Source organism: Molossus molossus, unplaced genomic scaffold (assembly GCF_014108415.1).
Source record: "Molossus molossus isolate mMolMol1 unplaced genomic scaffold, mMolMol1.p scaffold_m16_p_4, whole genome shotgun sequence".
Lineage (NCBI taxonomy): Eukaryota > Metazoa > Chordata > Mammalia > Chiroptera > Molossidae > Molossus > Molossus molossus.
The window spans coordinates 15363879-15369957 of NW_023425377.1; the positions used below are offsets into that span (position 1 = coordinate 15363879).

The window sequence follows — 6079 nt, forward strand, 5'->3', positions numbered from 1 at the left end:
GGTACCTATATCAAAACAATCTCCAAGTCTTGTCCCTTTAAACTCCAAAATTTATCTCAATCCTGTCCACTTCTCTCCATCTGCACTGCCTCTACCCTCATCCTGGCCACCACCAGCATCCTTGTTTAGACACCACAGTGGCCTCCCAACTCCCAGCAGGAATATCTATTTCCAATCTTTTCTCCCTATAGGAGATGAGTGTTTTTTTTTCAAAATGCTAACTGAAATTCTCATGAGGAAAAAGCGAGATGCAGAACAGTATACAGAACTTTGTGTAAGAAAGGGGAGACCACATACACACTCCCACATATGTACAGGCAATTTGCTTGTATTTGCAAAGGGAAACTCTGGAAAGTTTGGAGGACGAACCGTGGAGGACATGGGCTGCGGCAGAACTCCTCCGAATGTGTCCTCTTATAAATCTTGACTTTGGAAATAAAAAATAACATCATGTAAAAGTAAAATTATTATCTGTATATATGCATAACCAATGGACACAGACAACAGTGTGGTGAAGGCAGTGGGGGATAGGAGCAGGGAGGACGGTGTCAATGGGGGAAAAAGAAGGGACATCTGTAATACTTTCAACAATAAAGATAACTTTTTTTAAAAAAGTAAAATTAAATAATAGAGTTCTAAAAATTGAAACCAAGTTGAAATTAAAAACACAACAACAACAACACACAGCTGGTGCTCACTTTGGCATATATTAAGACAGGACTGATACAGAGAAGGCAGCATGGCCCCTGTGCAAGGGTGACAGCACATTTGTCATATTTCGTATAGTTTTGTACACCTGAAACTTAAATAGTGTTATAAACCAATGTTATCCTAATAAATTTAATTTTTAAAAAAACTGTTCCTTAAATTGGTAGCATTAACCACACCAAGAAAATAATCATTTCAAGTAACTTTCATAAAAAGTATTTTGACTTTATATTCTGGTGGAATATATTTAAGAATCAAAAACAGTTGCAAATAAATATTAGACTTTATTCAGTAAACTTATTGTTAGTATTAGGTTGAGTCATATTAAATTACCAAATATAATAATATATTATTATATAAATATAGCAATATTATTTTATATTATAAATATAGCATAATAAGTTTATAAATAATATCATTCAGGTAAATATATTATCAATTATAGAAATAGTGGTTTTGTTTTGGAAATAGTATATATTATAGGATAAAGCAAATAAGTAATCATGTTAATGTTGTTAGGACAAAGATTTGCAGCAAAATAAAATAACACTATTATAATAGAAGTTAATAAAGAGCTTGATTTAAAAAAATTAAATATAACTGACATCTAACACTGTATAAGTTTGAGGTGTACAGCATGTTGCTTGATACATTTATAGAATGCAATATGATTACTATAGTAGTGCTATTTAACACCTTTATTATGGCACATAATTATCATTTTTTGTGTGTGTGTCGAGAACAATAAAGATCTAATTTCTTAGCAACCTTGAAGTTTATAATACAGTATCATTGACTTTAATCACTATGCTGTAGATTAGATCTCCAGAACTTATTTATCTACTTGTTGCAAGTTTGTACCCTTAAACAACATCTCCTTAATCCCCCCACCCCCAGCCCCTGGTAACCACCATTCAACTCTGTTTTCACAAGTTCAGCTTCTTGGGTTCCACAGATAAATGATATCACAGTATTTGTCTTTCTCTATCTCACTTACCTCACTGAGCCTATGCCCTCAAATTGAATTGCAAATATCAATGTGGACTCATGATTCTTTTTCAAAAATACTTATTTCCTAAGTGTCCACTAAAAAAAGGCCTAGAAGCAACAGCAATCTAGGGACAACGAGTAAGCCTAGGACCCAGACTATGACCTCTAAATACCTTCCCACTAAAAGGAAGCAGAGATCCTTGTAGAAATGGCAGAAATGGACAAATGGAGATAGGGATGTGTTATTGTAAGGAAAGCTAAGAAAAAATTGACAGATGAAGCAAATGTGGCAACATCCAGATAATTGTGGAATCGGAGTCTTATGTATATGAAAGTATAGTATGTACTTTGCTTTGTGTATATTTAAAGTTTTTAAAATAAAAATATTTAAAAAATAGAATCTCAAGTATAAAAAAATTGAATCTAATTACATCACTGCTTAATATTACTCAGCAATTAAAAAGAACAAAATCCTACCGTTTGTAACAGTATGAATGGACCTAGAAGTTATTATGCTAAGTGAAATAAGTCAGTCAGAGAAAGACAGATATCGCATGATTTCACTTATATGTGGAATCTAAAGAACAATATAAAGGAAAAAACAAACAGAAACAGACTCATAGATACAGACACAGAAAACAGACTGATGGTTGCCAGAGGGGAGAGATTTGGGGGACTGGGTACAAAGGGTGGAGGGATTGAGAAGTATGGATAGACAGTTACAAAATAGTCAAGAGGATGTAAAGCACAGCATAGGAAATCTAGTCCTTAACATTGTAATAACTATGTATGGTGCCCGTTGGGTACTGGAAATATCAGGGGAACACTCTGTAAAGTATATGATTATCTAACCACTATGCTGTACTACAGAAACTAATACAAAATAATAGTGAATGTGAACTGTAATTAAAATAAAAAAGTTAAAAACAACAACAACAACAAAAATCTTTCAGCTTCCCATTACCCGGCGGGTAAAGTCTGAACTCATTCCAAAGCTCTTCAGGTTCAGCATCTGTTCATCATCATCATCTGTTTCTTCACTGGTAACACTTGTATTGAGCTCTTACCATGGGCCAGGGACTGGGTTAAACCTTTTGCCTGTTTTATTGTTTTTATAGCACAACAACCAGAGTTATTTGTCATCTGCTTTTTTTTTCAAATATGAAACTGAAGTATGGAAAATTTGAACAACTAGTCCAAGTCTTATAGCTGGTAAAATGGGAAATTGGGATTTAACCCAGGTAGGCTGACTCCATCACCCATGCCATTAACCCCTTGATTTTATGGCTACTTGTTATTTCATTCTTGTATGCCCACAGTAGGTACTCAGTAATTTTTATTAAATGGGTGCTGATAACTAGGTTTCCATCAGTTTTCTATAGTTTCCTTCTTATCAACTCTCTTGTAAATAGTCATTTTCTCGTTGATATTCTAATGCTATCAGAATGACTCATAAGTACTTGCTAAAAAGGTTTATTACAAACACAGAGGAAATATGCCCAGCCAAGTCTACTCCTCAACATGGCCTTTCTTATGACTACTCTGGGTTCACCCAATGATTATGCTCTCATCACACTATAGTATATTCTTTATTTACATATTTACCTCTTGACTAGTCTATGAGATCTGAGATGTCAGGGACTGTATCTCATGTATTTATTTCAACCTCCAGTATCTAACACTGACTGGAATGCACTGGGTGTGCTATTAAGTTTATCAAATGGATCAGTGCAAAGAGCTATTGAAGAACTCCTTAAACCTAACTCAGATATTGTTTCTGCAAAAAATTTCCTGCGCCATTATTGAATCTTCCATATACATTTATAATTTCACTTATATTGCACCATACTTTATTTATTTATTTTTTGTTTGTTTGTCTCCCCAACCAGACTATGAGCTTTGCCCAGCTGGGATAGAGCTTTAGCGTCTCTGTCTTACTAACATCCAGCAACATACCTTGTCCAGACAAGGGCTCAAGACATTTTTGTTCAAATGCAGAACTTTCCAAATTATCAAAATGTACAACTACTTATATTCATATACTGCCTTGGCAGATATTACAAATAAAGGAATATGTTACACTCTGGGCCTTAAGAAAAGATTTCTAGTGTGACTGCTGGTGTGCCTTAGGAAATGTGAACCTTCCTTAATAGAATAATACTATTATCAGCATTTCAAGTCTTCTGTCACTTTCTGTTACATGCCTTTGAGACATAGCTAGTCATTGTCGCTTTGTATTAATGTTGCCTCCTTTCTGCTCAGGTTGCAGTATGACACATGGTGGTTAATTTATTTGTCATTTGTTGAAATATTCCTGCACCGGAAGTTTGATTATTGTAACTGGGGCGGTAAAGTTGGAGAAGGAATAAGGCAAACGAATGTGGTGTTGTGGGAAGGCTGGCAGCCTGCATTTCCCTTCATAACTTCAGACAAGCCATTTCAATCCTCTGGGCCTCAGTTTTCTCATCTGTAAAATTAGATCTCATCAGACAGTCCCAGAAGCCTCTTCTGTATCCCAGAATCTATGATAGCTCTACCTAAAAAAAAAATCAAAGAAAAGACAATAATAGGCTTCTGCAGAAGTGGTATCTGTTTGACCAAGGGATCACCCCACTGTAAGAGGGGAAACAAGAAAAAAGCTGTTATCTGGCTGGCCCAGGACCTGATGTTGCAATTTATCTTCCTAACTCAGGTAGGTTGGAGAGTCTGGAGTGATGATTTACAGCATTCTAACCTGTGCAAAATAGCATACACAACGGGATAAATAAAAAAACAGGGACAGTATAGGAAGAATGGGCAACCTAAGTTTGGACCATCGCACCCCTATCCCTGCTGCAACCACCGTGTTACCCCAGAATTCAAGGTCAACAAATCTGTAGCCGTCAGGCCTCTCACTCCTGACTGTTGCTCATGACAGATATTGCTAATTGATTACAGCACTATTTTTTTCTAAAGCTAGACTGGGACTATTTCTCAATACAGTGCTGCTGCAAACACTAACAACAGATTGAAGTTGGCATGTTAACTGAAATCTATTTGTCATCCTGCGCTCGAATTTCCTCCTGATTCCATTAGAGAAAAGTACTAAAACAATGTTTGTAATTTAAACTAGATAAGGGACCTTGGACAAGTTTCATAATTTGGGTGCTGATTTGTAAAATGAGAATTCAAGTATTCCATGTGTTTTGGATTCTAGAATTCCTATCCCCTTTTGGGAAACAGGGGCATCTCTGTGAGCCTGCTATCCCAAAGCTCTGGCTTCTTCATGACGAATGAGGATGTAAGCAACCTGGAGTGTAACGAGACACAATACAATGAACACTAGGTGTCCACACAACCACAAGGGCCATGAGGTATCTTTTGTTAACCCTCCCCAACTTCCAGACAAGCTCTCTGGGGTCAGAACAACCAGATTAGGTTGAGGTGGAGCTTGGCTGACAGTGTCAACGAAAGCCCACAGGGCTGGCATCTGTTAAGCAGTCATTACCAGCATCTTCCTTGGCAAGAAACTACTTTTTCTTGTCTTGTTTCAGGCTTAAATTGCTTTTATTTGTCCTGGAGACTAGATCAATAATCTCAATCTCTCACTCTCCCTCTTTGCCAGTAGATCTGGGATAAATAATTTTATAGAGCGAAAGGAAAGTAGGGCAAGTGGCAGGGTAGCAGAGGGTAGAAAAGGAGGTATTTGAGAATGCTACTAGAAGGAATAGTGGGTAATATTTATTGAGTATTTTCTGTGTCAAGCACGTTGTTGTCACATTTAATCTTGACACACTATCAGATATTCACTATTATTAAGCTACATTTTACAGATGAAAATGTTTAGGCCCAGGGTGTTAATTTTTCCAGGGTCCTACAGTGAGTTTGTAGTAGGGGAAAACCTGAGTCATGTCTCTAACTTCTTCCACCACACCGCAGTGCCTCTCCCAATCCAACACTGAAGGACTTTCCTGCAGTTTCCATGATCGGGGAGTTGTCCCTCTCCATCTATTGAGTCTGCTTTTGCTCTGTTTTTAGGCAATTATCTCTTCAGGGTGGCAAGATGGCTGCCATCAGCACCAGGATTAGATCCTGTGCCTTCAGGAACCTGACTTAGTACCATTCTGAAGGGTCATCCAGGTTCCAGAACTCTCTGTGAGTTTGGTTGAAGTCTTCATTAGAACTGTTACCAAGCTCAAATTCTCCTGCCCAAGCCAGCTTTCTTCCTCTCCCTTCTGTATATGTTGATTCCAGGAACACTTCCTACTTAGCATTTTGTGACCCCTATTCAATGTTGGCTTCCTATGAAACAGCCTGTAAGTGGCAGCTTCCTTATCTGGGTTCTAGTTTTCAAGAGAATATTGTTACTATGTCACCACTAAGAATAAGGTCGCAATAGGGG

The 6079-nt window shown here is 37.2% G+C and overlaps 1 non-coding gene across 1 annotated transcript; it reads left to right on the forward strand.

The window, feature by feature from the left end:
• Positions 1–686: 686 nt before the first annotated feature.
• LOC118616635 lies at positions 687–790 on the forward strand. The gene has a single exon (XR_004956623.1). It is a non-coding gene; the product is annotated as a U6 spliceosomal RNA (small nuclear RNA).
• The last annotated feature ends 5289 nt before the right edge of the window (positions 791–6079 follow it).